The 17,107-nt window shown below is 36.7% G+C and overlaps 2 long non-coding RNA genes across 2 annotated transcripts; both read left to right on the forward strand.

Moving 5' to 3' along the window:
• Positions 1 to 1,050: 1,050 nt before the first annotated feature.
• On the forward strand, positions 1,051 to 2,696 carry LOC104596685 (uncharacterized). The gene is made up of 5 exons (XR_016076074.1): positions 1,051 to 1,473; positions 1,636 to 1,846; positions 2,011 to 2,078; positions 2,165 to 2,281; positions 2,489 to 2,696. It is a non-coding gene; the product is annotated as an uncharacterized LOC104596685 (long non-coding RNA).
• Positions 2,697 to 4,171: 1,475 nt separating this feature from the next.
• On the forward strand, positions 4,172 to 6,611 carry LOC104596686 (uncharacterized). The gene is made up of 3 exons (XR_735078.3): positions 4,172 to 4,810; positions 5,350 to 5,505; positions 5,605 to 6,611. It is a non-coding gene; the product is annotated as an uncharacterized LOC104596686 (long non-coding RNA).
• The last annotated feature ends 10,496 nt before the right edge of the window (positions 6,612 to 17,107 follow it).

The following is a 17,107-nucleotide window of genomic DNA, read 5'->3' on the forward strand; positions in this document are numbered from 1 at the left end:
GAGACTTATGGAATTGTTTCAAACTAAAACCATTTTGATTAATAGTAACTCCAAATCTGAGGCATTAGCTAAACCAGTGTAATTAAGACTCAAATGAGAGATAAATGGAGCCCACTTGAGAAGGTTGAAACCATCATTAGCATGTTAAATGAATGGGTTTAACTATAAGAAAACAGCCTAGGAAGTTGTAGTCATGTTAAAACTAGGCCTGACTTTGTCAAGGGGTTGGATCTAACCCAATGGTGCAGATGAACACAAACTGATTGAATCGATTCCCATCCCTAATATATTATCCCAATTATTATCAGTTTGGAATCATTTCCACCCAGTCCTGAATCAATTCAAAGGGATTGGATTATGCAACATAAATGGATGGGCCCAACCATATTGAGGTACGGTTAACCCTGATAGCGAACTCTTATAGAATATCAATAGACAACCACAATGCAATAGTTATAATATAATATCAAACCGATCCATACTGATCTATGCAATACTAATACAAGATTTAGCCATTTCAAAGGTATAGAGTTGACAGATAAACTGAACTAATAAGCTTTTAATCTTCTACCTAAATAACAGATTTTATTAAGCAAAAAATTGCATGAAATAATAAACCTTTAAAGCACTAAAGTTGGCAAAAAAGAAAAAGAAAGAGAAATGATAAAATGATTAGTTTGCACCTATTAATATGGCCTTTGAACAAGTGATGCAATATTGCAAGACTGATCCGGTTAGGGATTGAATGAAGATTCGACCTTGGGTTCTAATATAATTAAATTCATCTAGCATATTGCAATTAGACACGTGGCATGCCCAGGGGGGCTTCATTGTCATCATAGAAGCCTCAAAGGCAAACTTTATCATTTTCCTTCCCAACACCATGAGGAAAACGGTCAAAGTTAAAGCCGGCGGTCTTCGTCTTTAACTTTATAATGGACATTCGGCGGATTATTTTCTGAACCGGAATTAAACCGGTTTAACTTTACAATGGACCGGCGCGGAGAAACGCAGGCAGGGAAAATTTTCTTTCTCCCGCGCGCGAATTCCCCCTTCCTGTTCGACCAAAAAAAAAAAGACTTCACGAGCAAGACAGCAGTTCTCTGGTTTCCAGCAGAGAAATTTTGAAGAATAAGACAAGTTATTCTTCACAAGCAAGAAAGTTGGGAAGAAAATCCAGGGTTTGCGATTTTCTGGGCGTTCATTTAAGCAAGAGAAGAGAAGAGAAGAGAACGTTCGTTCGAGGTTGTGTTCGTTCGTTCGTTCGAGCAAGAGAAGAGAAGAGAAGAGGAGTAAAGAAATTTAACTTCTTTATAGGCACTTCTGGAGTGTAGGAGCTAACATACATTGTAGTTTGGTAGATTTAAGCAGGACCTCCACTGGATGAGATGTCTATAGCATGCATTTTGCGCGACTTGCTACATGCCATCGAAGACCTCCATAATGAAGGAAAGATTCACAGAGATATTAAAGGTCATACCAATTTCAAATTCTCTTTAGCAAATTATTTTTTGATGTTCAGTAAAGTAGTATTTGCGATTCCTTATTTTGTTCTTGTTTTAGATTCAAACATGCAGTCTTATCTTCTTTTAACCATTTTCTTTAATGACACCCCTCTTACAATCATTTTGGCAGCTGCAAACATTATATTGACAGAGAATGGAGATGTTAAGGTATGCCTTTTTGTTTAAACAAAGCCAAAATTATTAATCCTGGCTGGCATGGGAAAATTATATGATGTTTATCATGGATGATTCTAGTTTCTTAATCTTATTTCTCAAGTGTATAACGGGTTGCTGATTTTGGTGTTTCTGCACAACTAACAAGGACAATCTCGAGAAGAAAGGTCATGCTATTTCCATGCTTTGATAAATATAACAGGATTGGAGTTTTCTAGCATTTCCTTTACTATGCTATGGATTATCTATTTTATTTATGATAAGATGGGAATGTTTAATAATTTATGTGTAGCAGTCAACTCTTTGTACTAATAAATTTAAGATCTGGCAGACATTTGTAGGAACACCATTCTGAATGGCTCCAGAAGTAATTCCAAATTCAGATGGATGCAATGAGAAGTAAGTGTCAGAAGGGTTGTCTATTTTATTTGCTTCACGGAACCTTGGTCCACTTGTTTCATGCATTTAGATTCTACTTGATGCAGGCTGATATCTAGTATTTGGGGATAACTGCAAATGAAATGGCCAAAGGGGAACCTCCACTTGCAGATCTCCACCCAGTGAGGGTTCTTTTCATCATTCCTCGAGAAAACCCCCCTCAGGTTTGTTTTCTTTGATGTATCAAATAGACTGCTGCTGTTGTTTAACTTTAGAAAATGAATCAATGAATCTTTTCTTTTGCCATATAACCATTCCGACTTTTCGAGGTAGTTTGGGATTAAGGCTTTGTCGAGTAGAGTTACTTTTTCCATATGGAAAAGTCATTTTTCATTGTTTTGAAGGGTGGTGATTTTGTTTGTGTTGTGCAGCTGGATGAACATTTTTCCCATCCTATGAAAGAAATTGTTTCCCTGTGTTTTTTGTTTTTTTGTTGAAAAGTTTTAGGTGCAGTGGGCATGGCTGTTTTGTACTTAGTACATATTTTTCTTGCTGCCACATGATGGATATGGAATTATGGATGTATATCATATGGACTTTTCAATCATTTAATAGCAATTATATGCATGGATAGTCCAAGCAATGTACTTTGTTTGGTCTGGGACTCTGGATTGGCTTGGTATAATTTGGACACATATATTATGGTTGTGCCATGCATGTTGACACATATTATGGTCTGGGACTCTGTATGTTACTGTAATTCTGTAATGGGTGTATATTAAAGTCTTCCAGTCTTTTGGCCTAGTGGAACCACTCTATCAATAAGCAGCTCTATTTTTTATCATATATTAACCAGATAACATGTCTACGAAGTTTTTTTATGGATAATGAAACCTTGTAAAATGTTCATTCATTATTAAGGTGTAATCTAAAATTCTAATTTTATATCTTTTACTATCTTCATTTCAGAGACCAAGTGCTAAGGAACTTCTAAAGCATCGTTTTATCAAGAATGCTAGAAAAGGCCCCAGGCTATTGGAAAGAATAAGGCGAATGAGTTCTTTTGCAATTAGTGATTTCCATAACATGTATTTTGCAATTAGTGAATGAGTTCTTTTGCAATTGACTTTTGCAATTAGTGATTTCCAACCTATCCACGGCTGCTCTTAAATTTTTTTGTTTTATGTTATTTTCTTCAAAGTCTTCTAGGTTTATAAAAGTGGAGAAGCAAAATCCACTTTCTCTACATGGTAGGCATGGCAATATGGAATGCCTGCTTTACTTCTTTGGCTCTCTTTCTTCATAATAAAAGTTTCTATAAATATAATTAATACTCTCAACAGATTTTTAATTGATGATAATATACATCTACCTAGTTATTAATATGGGTTCAAATTGTTGGTATGGTGGGTAATCGGGTTCACTTTGATAAACCCTAGATTTGAGAAAGAATTTGGATGCATGACTACATGCCAATTAAGGGTGGGTCGGTGTGGAATTAAAAACTAAAACAGAGAAGCAAGTTTTTCTTCTTTTTTTTTTGCCTCTTTAAAAAAGAAGAAAAAACACCTTTTCCTATTTCTAAAGTGTGGTCTGAGAAAACGTTTTCATAAAATGGTTAATCAAACATTAAGTGTTTTTAGAAAAAAATAAATTTCAGACTACATGATGCTGATGTGGCACCATTTTAGAAAAATCGGCATTGATGCCAAACACCTACTAAAAAGAACTAAATAACAAATAAAACAGACAAGCATCAAACATCATGTGCCCACGATCCTCGATACAAAGTTCTTTTTTTAGGCATCCTTAGGAAAGACACGAAAAGGTGAGAGCCTGAGATTTGAGGAAAAGTTGCAATCACCATAGAGATGATGCCTTTTTGTGTGGGTTTATGCCCATGGCCGACCTCACTCTTGGCTGCACAAATATAAGGATTTTGTGCACTTTTCACTTTGCACTGTGGAGTGCCGACTACCGAGTGCTGCTGTCAAAAAGTACTGCATCTAGGCACCGCGTTTCAGTTTTTTCATGCATTCTTCATAGTTCTTACACGTATAGACACACTCTTTCTCTCTCTGTCTTGATTTATAAGAAGGGATGAGGTGATGTGTTCAAAAATCAAAACTCTAGAGTAGAAAATTGAGAGGAAGAGAAGTATCAAGTAGCAACTACTTGAGATCATAGTAAAAAAGTTGAGAAAAAATGTAAAAACTGCATCTGTTTGCCATATTTTTTGATTTTGGAAATTAATGGTCATTGGGCTTGATGCAAAGGCTCCTCCCAAGAAAAGCTTTGGATTGCAAATTTGCAATAAGTAACCTTGGGTTCTGTAGAGTTTTTATTTGCTCTTGTTTGAAAATTTTAATTTTCAAATTATATTTTATCCAAGTTATAGCTAATAACTAAGAACTTCTGTGAAAATCATTTATTTTGCTCTGTTGGAAGATTCATTACCTACTTTGATTGTTCACCTGCTGAGATTTGCCATTCCATTTACTTCCCCATATAGGAAGTTTTCACTTTTCGATTTTCAGTTTTTAATTGTCATCTTCCCCCTCCCATTGACTTGCAGGTTTTATTTACAGTAAAAAAAGAACACAGGCGTCCCTATCAAATGGCTTGCTAATCCTACTTCACACGACTAGAAGTTAGAAAACCTTACTGGGTTTTCAACTCCAAAGTCCAGATTGGGAATCCAAGAGAAGTCTTTGAGTGCATCACTTGAAGATAGTGCAACAAACCTTGAAGAGGTTGTTATCTTTTCTATGTTATGCACAATCTATATTGTTATCATCAATGTCCGGAAAATCAGAGCAGAGATTGAACAGGAAAGCTATTTGGTTCCCAATTGAATTACCATTTAGCTGTTTTGAAGCTATAACTTCTCCAGAACTGGGCTTCCCAGTATCCAATTTTCTGGGTTCAATATGTCTGACCTGATTTTTGAAACATCAGTGGGCAGATGAAAGGGATTTCATGTGATGTGATATCCCTAGTCCCTACTATATTTATCACCCAACTTAGAGGCAGTACCATCATATCAGCCCATTATAAGGGGTTTCCTTGCCAGCACTTTGATGTTTTTAAATGATCCAACAGATTGCTTGTCTAGTGTCATTATAAGGGGTACCATCTATTGCTTTCTCTTTGTTAGAAAGGACTTTTTTCCTACCATTTCATTGTGTTTTTTCTATACTTCATGCATCTAGGAGATATAATCTAGTCATAAAGAAGGTACTTGCTATCATTCAAAATGGCTTAAAATACCTGTTCTGTTCCGTTCTTGTAGGTCAACAGATCCTGCAAGTTTGGGCACAGTTAGAGTTGACTTCTCAGAAAGGAATTGGAGACATATCAGGATGAGTTTGAGAATGAAAAGAACATGCTTGGGGGTCATTTGGGTGAGAAAGCAGCAGAGGATCTAAAACAGAGAATTATTGAGCATGTAATTGGCTTGTGCACATCCAGTTATATGGCATATTATTTTTCAAGATTTTATGATTTTAGATATTCAAATTAATTTAGTTGACATATATGCTTTCAGAACATATTAGTCGTGTCAAAATATTACTCTAGGATCACATTGAAGAGACTTGCAGAGCTGCTGTGTCTCACTCTCCAGGTTTGTTACCCACATACCTCTTAAGTTTTTTTGGTAGATTCAATTCCTTTAATTTTGTAGATTTTCTTTCATTTATCGGAAAGGTGTCTTCAGGTTCTGTATTCTCATCTTATACATTCATGGTAAATATACTTCATTGTGAAGAGCTCTTTTCCGAGGTGCCCTTCTGGCTGTATATACTTCATTGGGTACATGAAAAAAAAAGAGACTTGTGGTGTAGGTTGTGAAGGAGAAAAGTCCCTATAGGATATATGTTCTATGTAAAGAAGAAAAGGATTCACTCTTGATATAGGGGAAATAGAAGGATTTCATATCTGAAATATTAAAGAAAGAGTGGTGAAATAGAGAAAAAACTCCATGAACACTAGTTTGTTGACATCACATAAGCTTTTTTATATTGGCAACTGGTAAACTTCTATTGATGATAGTGAAATATGTAAATAGGGTCATATAAGCACAAGGATACAGATAGCACCACTTTTAAATGGGTAGATTGGGTTCATTATTTGAAATATTTTACATTTTTTTATCAATTAAATCCAGACCAATCATCCTAATGTGCTTTTATGTGCTACAATCTGATTACATTAACTCTGTCATGCCATAGAGGTTTCAATTTGATTTGGTTAATTTACTAGTTGCATAATTCATTTATTGATATGAGAATCCTAAATTAGGATGCCTCCTTGAATGTCTTGTTTTTTATACATTTTTTATGGTTATCTCATTTACTTTACATTCTTTAATAATTTATATGTTTCTGATTACATTAACTCTGTCAAATAATTTATATGGATTTGCTTTTGAAGATGTGAACCTTATTCGATAAACTGAATTTTTTAAAGCCCTTGTATTTTTATGTCAACTGGATATTGTGTGTCAACAGTTTGATTTGTATATTAATTAATATATTTTGTTTTAAATTGCATTTTTTATTTAAGTTTCTTAACTTTTCATGTATCAATTATCATGAATTATTTGTTAAGCATGTATTAAAGTGATGAATTAATAAAAGTGTATGTACTAATAAATATCGGAATTAACCTGGCGTAAACATTAAAAAATGTATATATATCTAAGCTGGCGGTCATTAAACTGCTAGATTAACCATAAACAAGACCTAAGGCGGCAGTCATTTGGATCTAAGCCGGCGGTTTGAACCGCCGCCTAAGAAAGCAAATGATGTTGGACTAGACCAAAGGTGGCGGTCAATTAGGATCAAAGCCGGTGGTTCAAACCGTTGCCTAAGTAACCAAACAATTTTTGACAAAACCTAAGCCGGAAGTCAAACACACTGTCTTTAATAACACTAAGCCGGCAGTCCTGATAGACTGCCGTGTTAATGAAATTTGGACTGCCCCGGACCGGTCACCAAAGGCGGTGGTGGTCTTGATCTAGGCCGACAGCTACTTAGATGGCGGACCAATGACTGTCGCCTTAGACTGTTTTTCTTATAGTGCAACTTAACGAAGCACCATAATGGCAGGCATTATTACGACCTTGGTCGAGCCCCCTTGCACATTTATGATTGAGTAACGCTTGCCCATGCAGTCATCACCTTAATGGCCTATAATGGCACCCAACATGGCGGAACTATTACTGAAAGCTCACCGCACCAATTTGGGAGAAACTTTAACTATAAGTACAGACTCTAGGCCTTAGGTAATCTTCTTGTGCATTCCTATACACTTAATTGCTCTTGTACTCTTCTCACCTTGGCACCTCAGCTTTCTCCAGTCCTCAATTAAGTTAACTTCCGTAGTCCACACCCCTAAGACCACACCCTGAGGCATCTAAGGTCCCTTTGTGCTGACAGCAAGGACTCTCAATCTCATTACCTCGAAAGTTCTAGCTTTGACCTCATTGTTATATTTGGTAGCATCAATTGACGCCATTTGTGGAAATTCAATTATCAATTAAACATTCAATCCAAATCACTATGCCTAATAACCAGAATAGCTCTAGGCAAGAAACAACAATACTCCTCCCGCTCCTTAGAATCACGACACACATGAGCAATTTTAGCAACTAATGTAATGTGTAGCTTTCCTTTTGTTCACCAATTGAACAACTTGTAGTAACTCGTGAGAGGCTAACTCTAATACAGCCAACCTATTAACGCTTAGGAGCATTGAGGTAGGAGGTCAACTAACACCACATTATTCAATGACTCATGGGAAGAACTAAGGAGGATTTTTCTGAAATTGAAAGCAGCAACTGTTTGGTAACTTGGCAGCACATCCGTACTCACAGTGGCTATCATGCTGGCCATTTTACCTTGGACCATCACAGGACCATCGAAGAACACTGGGAGTGGCTCAATCCCTGTCAAGAAAGTAGAGCCAGTGAGAACTTGCTCCACCTACTCAATTCTTGGATCTTCGTGAGCACCTCAATAACCGATGCTCTCGAGGAGGAAATCTTTTGGCCACCTCAAGACACTCCCGAAACAATCGAAACATCTCAAGGGTTAGGGAGACACCCAAGCCGATGCCCGATGTCCCCCTCAGGGACCACAACTATAGGTTTGGTGACATCACTATGGAGATTATTGCCATCCGAGCTGAAATCCATCAAGTGAAAGAGGGTAAAGTTGATTATTAGCACCCAATTTTTTGCTTAATCTCTTCATCCTATCTCTTTATGCCCTCCTTTTAAACCCCAAAGCATAAAAATAAAATCAAACCAACCTAAGATTTACTAAAACCCAAGATTCCCTCTTTTGGTGCAATCCACATGATAAACGAGAATATTGAAATTAGCATCAAACATCTGATTAAACACTGCTCCTAGACTTGGAAATTAAATCTTAGTTACACTTCATCACACTAACCTCCCATTTAATTAACGGTTCCGATTTATGCAATGTTCAAACTTTTGACTCAATAAATCCAAATTTGACATGTCCATTTCCCTAAAGACACTAAAATAAGCTCACCTACAAAGCCCCACCTTGAATCCATGACAATCAACCTTCAAAATACCAAGATTCCATTTTGATGGCCCTGAACAACTAGAGCTAGAAAACCAAAATCAACTATTTCTCCCTTAAATTGGAACCATCCACCTAACTCCCCACTTAATCTATTCCCATACCAAATTTTAACTCAAAATTCCCTTGTTTTCATCCAATAAACAAAGATTTTGATTTGAAGTTTACGATTAAACTATACAAAAAGTCATATCCTAAGTCTAAAATCTTCAAAACAAACATTCCATCAGATCTAGCCTTAGATTCCCCTATTTTCTCCAAAAACAAGCAAGATTCCATTTTAGACCTTCTTATTAGTTCATGACTGATGATGCACGTTTTAGCAACTCCCGGTTGGCAGGTGACTCAGATGCCTAGCTAAACAATCCCTACCTGGAATGTGGCTCAGACGCCTAGCTGAATGGTTCCTAGTTGGAAGGCAACTTAGACCCTTAGCTGAATGGTGATGAGCTAGAAGGTGGCTCTGATGCCTAGCTGAATTATCCCTAGTTGAAGGTGGCGTTGACGCCTAGCTGAACTGTCCCAAGCTGAGGGTGGCTCTAACGCCTAGCTGAACGTGGCTCTAACGCCTAGCTAAAAGTGGTTCTGACACCTAGATGAACTATCCCTAGCTGAAGGTGGTGAGCTACATAGTTTATTAGTGTGACCTGCAAGGAAATATTGTCAGAGTGTCTGGGTTGCTTTACACGGGATGGGCACTCCGATGCTTAAGTCAGTGTATTAGAGATTTTTAAGATAGCTAAATATGAGAGAGCTGGAGAGATGCAAGAACTAAATTGTGTATGTACCTTTGTAAGGTTGGAGGTGAGGCCTATATATAGGTGTTGTTTGGCATGGGCTTCACGCACGACGTCTGAGATCTCTGGGAGATCATGGCTAGCCAGGTCGAAGTCTTCAGAGGTAGTGGTGCACGTAGACCAGGCTTTGTGCCTCCCAAACATTCAGCGCAGGAGCTGACTTCCAGAAGACCCGAGAGTGACGGGATTCATATACGAAGGAGGTCGGCGAGCACATCTCGTAGGTCACCACTTGGAGCTTAGTCGAGTCGACAAGTCCTCAAGGAAGGTCGCTCCTCGCATCAAAGTCATTTGGACCAGTAACGATGAGGTACCACAGGTCAGCCCTAGACAAGGTGTTCCTAGTCGCCTTACCGAGGTGCCCAAGTTGTAAATGAGGTCGCCAGCTAGGACTCTAGTTAGTCGGCAAAGGTAAGTTGCTAGGTCAGATTTCAGCTAAAGCAAATCATTGCTTACATGGTGTCGGGGTGTCGTCCAGCTATTCTAAGATGCCACATGTCATGATGTCAGTAAAGGACTAAATCTACCCTCATCAATGATCTATAAGACTAAACCTTGATCTGAACCAAATCCTTCAATCTATATCTTTGATCATAAATCCATCATTTCCATCAGAATCGAAGTGTTTAAAAATGCCTACCCACCAAATTTCATCCCAAAATTTCTTCACTTGACCATTCATCAAGCAACGGTTCTATTTCAATAATCCAAAATTTTCAGCCATATATCTCCATCATCTTGATCCTATTCAACCAATTAAACCTCACCACCATGTTCAAAAACCCAAAACCCACCGATAGGCCAAATTTTATGACTAAACTCCCCCATCTAACCATTCAAAAGTGAGATTCAATTTTGAACATTCTCAATAATTGATAAACCATAAACTAAAACCTGGACCCAAACCAAATCTCTCAATCCACATCTTTGACCAAAGATCCATAAATTCCATCATATACAAGACATCCAAAACTGCCTACCCACCAAATTTCATCCCAAACTTCCTTTGTTTGACTATTTATCAAGCCAAGATATGTTTTAGCAAATCTTATTGATTAGAGCATAGATCTCTATCATTCAAGCTTTATTTGACCACTCTTACCCCACCATCATGTTTAAGAAACCCAAAAAAAACCCTTGTACATTAAGTTTTATAGCCTAATTCATCCATTTGACCATTAAACTAGAAAAGCGCCACATTTTGATGCACCAGATTAAATCGCCACATCAGCTGCCCAACCCGAGATCTCAAGAGGGTGGGGGCTGATGTCAATACACTTGAATTGTATGAACTTGAACTATGAGTAGCATTTTACAAAAGTATGTGTCTACTTGAGAGATAAGAGGAAAAGATGTTCTATGAGGCATACCAGAAATTTGTCGACACAAATTTTATTTGTAAATTTAAAGCATAAAAATGAGGACAAATTAAAAAAATGATTTTTTTTTTATAAAATGTAAGTGGGATACAATCATTTTTCAATTCTTCCTTCTTTTTTGAGCAAAGAACACTCATTGATTCTCATCATGAATACAATCCAAGAATATAATAAACTTCTTTTCTAGATCATTTGCACTTTGAAAATAGAACCTACACAATGACTTTGAGGCCTAATCTTTTAAAAAATACTTTCTCTGAGATATTTGAAGACAAAAAAAAAAAAAACGAACTCATCGTAACTTGCAGCCATGAGTGAAAATTAATAATTAAAAAAGTTTTCCACTAAGACATTCACAGACATTTATTTGGTTGTTAGAGGTGATAAACACCAACTCAATTTAGGAAAAAAAATTGATGATGTTCACTTGGAGAAATCTCTAACAGTTGATTGCTATGTTAACTTGAGGGTTGTAGCACTTTGAGGGTTGCCAACCTTGATTTTGGTGTACCTGTCCCTTTTTTTTCAAAAGAAACAAACCAAAGAGAGGACCATATTGTCATTCTCTCCCATTTTATAGTGGACGGCTCCCTTGAAGAGCTCGTCCTGTTTCAATTTTGAATGCCGTGTAGTCTATTAGCTTCCTATTATATATTCACATCCATTAGGTACTATTGCATATTTTGACTTCAATCAAAATATACCCATTTCGTGTGGGTACCTATTTCGGGTGACCCATCTGGAGTATGGCTTTTAATAATAATAATAATAATAATAATAATAATAAGGGTACTCATTTCATATACCCATTTCGTGTGACCCATTGGGTTCCCACAAGTGTACCCATTTGGGGTGACCCACCCTCACAATTAGGGATAGCAATGGGGTTGGTTTGAGGAGGATTTTGTAAATTCTATACCTTATCTACCTCCCTTCCCGAACTGTACCCTCCCCAAAACCTATGATAAGTTGAATTTTTAGAACCTAAACCCTCCCCATACATAAAAATTCAAAATCCTCTCTCTCCCTACCCTCCCTCCCCTCATTTAATGGTGGCCCCAGGTTAGCAAATTGGGTCTGAAACCCCGATTTAATTTCCTATTATTTCTTTTTTTCCTCAAAAAACGAAACTTGGGTTGCTGATGAGGAGGTCCCATTCTACACCGCTATCTTCCTAGATGCCTCGAGCCACATTCACTGAGTCACAATTCACAAAGGACTAGTGCCGATCTGATTCTAAGCCTTGTAGCTGCTTTCAAACCTTCGATCACTGCTTGCCATTCTGCTTGGGTTGCTGATGAGGCTTTGACTGCTCGACCCTCTGCATGTAACACTGATCTGATAGGTCCTTAGCAAGTATTATGAACCCGATAGCTTCTCTTCCTGTAGTTATTCTGAAGGCTCCATCTATCAAATTCAAGTGGTCGAAGTTTGTACAAGTGGTTGTTCTTCTCTTATTTACTTTTTCTGCTTCATGTGAAATTGAACACCACAATGACTCGGCCATTTCAAGTAACTGTGTTGGGTGTGAGATGGGTTGGCCATGGATTTTTGCATTATGTATCTCCCAAATGAGCCTAAACAGAATAAGAAATTTACCAATATATCTCTTTTAGATGTCATATGGGAAATGACTTAGCTTTGCTCCAATCCAGAATGACATGAATTGGTGCAGATGTCTATTCTGAACGTCATCAAGGTTTATTCCTATTTGTGCAAGGAGCCACAACGCTCTAGCATAGTAGCATAGGAAAAATACATGTTGCCATGTTTCCATTTCCACGTTGCATAGAGAGCACAATTGATCTTGTTCTTTCGGGAAAATCATTTTCTCTTTGATCTTTATTCCATTCCAACAAGCTTTCCACATGAATAACTGGAATCTTGGAGGACTTTAGCTTTCCAAATGATCTTCCAACGAGTAGTTGGCTGTGATGATGAAGGATTTTGTTTTGTAATGAATGTGTATCCTGATTTTACACTGTAAGTAGATGTTTTTTACTCTTTCCAAACTAGTTTGTCTTCACTGATCTGGGTCGATTTATGTAACTGGGTGATATCATTCACAGTATCCTCTGTGAATAAGTTCCTTAGCATCTCTAAATTCCAGTTTCCTTAGTATCAATTATCCTTCATATAATATTCAAAACATTATTAAATTCAATACTTAATACATAAGTTTATATTCCTTCCAACAATATACAGGTCATAGATGATTGGGTTTAGCCATTACCCAACCTTAAGCATATCCATACATGTTGTAAAATCCCAAAACCCATCCCGGACCCAAAATCCATTTTTCAATCAATAAAACCTACCTTTTCATGGCAGGTATCCACCGGGTAGGGTAGGGATTGACTTTCCTTGTTGCAACATAAGTGCCTACTGCGAGTTAACGATAAAAATGGAAGAAGAAGAAGATTGAGAAGAAAACTATATCTGGCCTATACCCAAAATGAAACCATAGCAATGGTAGGATATGACCAATAAATGTAGTAAGTCATAGGGAGGGCTACAAACATATTGAATTAGATTCGGTAAGGTTATATCTGATCCGATTTGATAAGAAATCCAACCAATCTGAACTCGATAAAAGTTTGCTAGATTTCCAATATTATGATTAAAATTTAAATTTGAATATCTTATCTGGTATTTGATTCAATTTGGATCGTAGTAAATAAACAACTTGATGATATAATATAAATAAATATATAATATTGTTTATATAATATAATAATATATAATATTTCATAACTAACAGATCAAATTGGACTAGGGTATATTTGAATTTGATCCATTAACTAAATTGAACAACTTTTTCGATTGGATCCGATTTATTAGGATGAAGGAGGGCATTTTTAATTTGTCTATTACAGGATCGAACTTGTATTTGAATTGAATATGATCCGACTTATTTGCAACCCTAGTAAGGCTGCATTTGGTGGGGCTTCTTACCTTTAAATGAGCTTTTTTAGTCAAAAAAGCACTTCTAAAAGAGTACTTAAAATCCACATGATAAGACTTTTTTGGAGAGGAAAAAGTCAAGAAGATGGGTCAAGGGTTTGAATAAATAGGGTATTCTTAGTATCTAAAAATATTCAAAAGGACAGAATTCTAAAATTACAGCCCCCGAAGTCTACTAATAGCCCCTCTCTATAAACTATATTCTACCTATGGATTTAGCATCAATCCACGCTAAGAATTCTGAAGTGGGCTCAAATGTTTCAGAGCCAGACAATATCAGATTTGGTCCTTACAAAACACACCGTTGTCCCCAGTCCCCTCCGGCCAATATCTTCCCATGAAAAAAAGCCGCACCAAACGCAACCAAAGTCAAATGAAAAGCAAATATTGAAATAAAGCAAACAAATACGCCCAGTGAATGAAACTCGAACGCACAATTGTAAAAATCAGTAATTTTTCCCACTTCAAAAGTTAACACAGATACTGTAATTCTTGTTTTGTCTTGAATCCAAAAAAACTCGTAATCTCATGTTCGTCGCATCTCGATAAATTATTGTTAGTTTTCTGAAATAAACTAAATGCTACTGCCGAAAAATCCTCTAAGTTTCCAATTGTTGCTGAAGTCTTCCTTATATTTGGTATTTGGTAAATAAAAATCAGAGGATGTTTCAGCAATTTACCCAAAAATCAATTAAATAAAAAAACCCTAAAAAATAAAACTTCCCAATGCTCGTGAGGCAGTGGTGTGCTGAGTAACATCAATGTAGTTCGGTTTGAGACGATAAGTGGCGGAAGGAAGAAAGGGACCACTATTCGGGGACAATGAAGCCCGAACTCAACCCCTTATGTTTGAATTGATAACACCACTAGAGAGAAAGAGAGGACTTCTGGAATCCCTTAATCATTATTTTTTCATGTTTGATTTGTATTTGTATATATTTGAAGAGATCAGATTTTCTCTCAACAAAAACTGTTCCAATTCATATTTAAGTGGTGAAGAATTCAGATCTGCTACCAAACATTGCGAGCATATCCACATGAATGATAAGGAGATGTTCCCAATGTACAATTATAATTAGGGGTTGATTCGAGACAAATTGAGTCAAGTCAAGTCGAATATCTGACTATTTGAGCTCAGATCATTCATAAACTATTAGGCTTAAGCCCGAGCTTGATTCAAACTAGAGACTTGAGCTTGAACTTAGCTCGGCTCGAACTTAACTACTTGTAATTGCAGATCTCCCTCAGCAACCGAGGTGTCAACCCAAGGTCTCCCTCAATTGCCAAGGTACCAAGCCAAAGTCTCCATCAGTAGCCGAGATCTCCCTCAATAGTTGAGGTGTCAAGCCAATGTCTCCCTCAATAGCCAAGGTGTTGAGCCAAGGTCTTCCTTAGTAACCGAGGTGTCGAGCCAAGGTCTCCCTCAATAGCCAAGGTGTTGAGCCAAGGTCTTCCTTAGTAGCTGAGGTGTCGAGCCAATGTCTCCCTCAAGAGTCAAGGTGCTGAATTGAGGTGTCTCCCTATGTACATATATATTTGATTGGGTTCACAAGCCTCACTAGTCGAGCTTTATTAGGCTCGAGCTTAGCTCGATTAGCAAATGAGCCTATATATTCGGCTCAAAACTCAGTGTAGACTGAGCCAAGCTTAGTTTTTCATGAGTCGAGTTTGAACATCTCGTGAAAGCTCGGCTCATGACCACCCCCGGCTCCAATGGCCTATTAGGACAATGTTGGTAGCCCAACTGTTGTATTGTTTTGAAACCTTGCATTATACTCCATAGTTCTACATAGTAACTTCCTCTAGCTGTGCATTTTTTACCGTTTGTTCCAATAATAGAGTTTTGATCGGAAAGTATAAGAAAACCATAAATAGCATTACTAGTTGTTGGATCAAAGACCCATCAATGTAAATAGTCTTTAGTTGTTTCATTAGAAAGCAAGTTAGGAAGAGACTTTTATTCTTTGAAAATATTTCTATGCATCAACATATTTAGATGTGAGAAAAGCTAAGCCTCTATGCTCATATAGTCTCACCCATCTATTGAGAGTCTCTTCTTAGATCAAGGCAAGACTAACTCTCTTGCAATTAAATAAATTTGTATTGTATATTGTTTATATCTACCTATTCTAGAGGCTTATTGTATCCTACTACATTGCTTCTTTACTTATAACTATCTTTGAGTGCAAGAAAGTGTTCTAATTTGAACACCATCAAGGTCTTGTTGGCGCCTTTAAGTCTAACTATTTAAGATATTGCAGGCACCCACAAGGCCTATTGCTTAAGGTGCTTCAAGAACCCGTAAGCCTTGTTGTTTGAGGTATGGATATGGATATGCTTGTAAAACACATGAATATGCATGAAAAATATTAAAATGCTTGGATACAGTAGGAAAATGTATATAAATTTTATTTATATATTATTAACAATAAGTTTTTTGTGTCAAAATAACTACAAATAATATATAAATACATAAAAATTCTATATTTTAGTTGTATATATAAAAAAATATATTACAATTATATAACATAATGTGGTTAAAGTTGCATTTTTTTTCGGGTGCTGCCATGCAAGACAACCTAGGTTCAAATCACACCATGTTGATTTTTTAATAGTGAATGTCAAATTCAGGTTTAGTATGCTTTGGCATGTGTATTAGATCATATTGGTTGATACTATATGATACACGTCAGTTATGATGGTGTATCAGATATGCACAACTAGCAGGATACACTTTAAGTCATAGCATATCTCGTATCGGTCCTATAATGATACAATACACCTTGTATCAAGTGTCAATATTTAAACCCTTGTCTACAAGTCTTAATAGTTAAGGTAATGTAGGTACCTGAAAGTCCTTGTGGTTGTGGTTGTAAGGCTTTTGCTAATGCTTGTAAATCCAAGTGGCTAGTGAAAATTTTTAGGGGTGGGCTACGGGAAAGAACGTAGGTAGGGGTCTTAGTGAAACCTCTACAAATCTTGTGTGTCTTGTCTTTGTGCAATTCTTGTGCTACTAACATCATTTACAATACTAGCTGCATTAATTTATTAGTTTAACAATTTAGGTATTTATTGTGTACTAACATTCACCAACCACTAGCCATTTATATTTAACTACTTTACATTTACAATTAATTACTTTTATTATTCTATTTATCATTGAATTGTATATTTTTCTTCCAACAATTAAATATGTTTGGTTTCAATGCAAATAAATTTGCACTAAAGCAAAAGTGTGGAACTGCAATTGATTTGAGTGTAAATTTTGACTTATTTTGTTTGATTGTGGTACA

The sequence above is a fragment of the Nelumbo nucifera genome, chromosome 5, assembly GCF_055504915.1.
Source record: "Nelumbo nucifera cultivar China Antique chromosome 5, China Antique-T2T, whole genome shotgun sequence".
NCBI classification, from domain to species: Eukaryota; Viridiplantae; Streptophyta; class Magnoliopsida; order Proteales; family Nelumbonaceae; genus Nelumbo; species Nelumbo nucifera.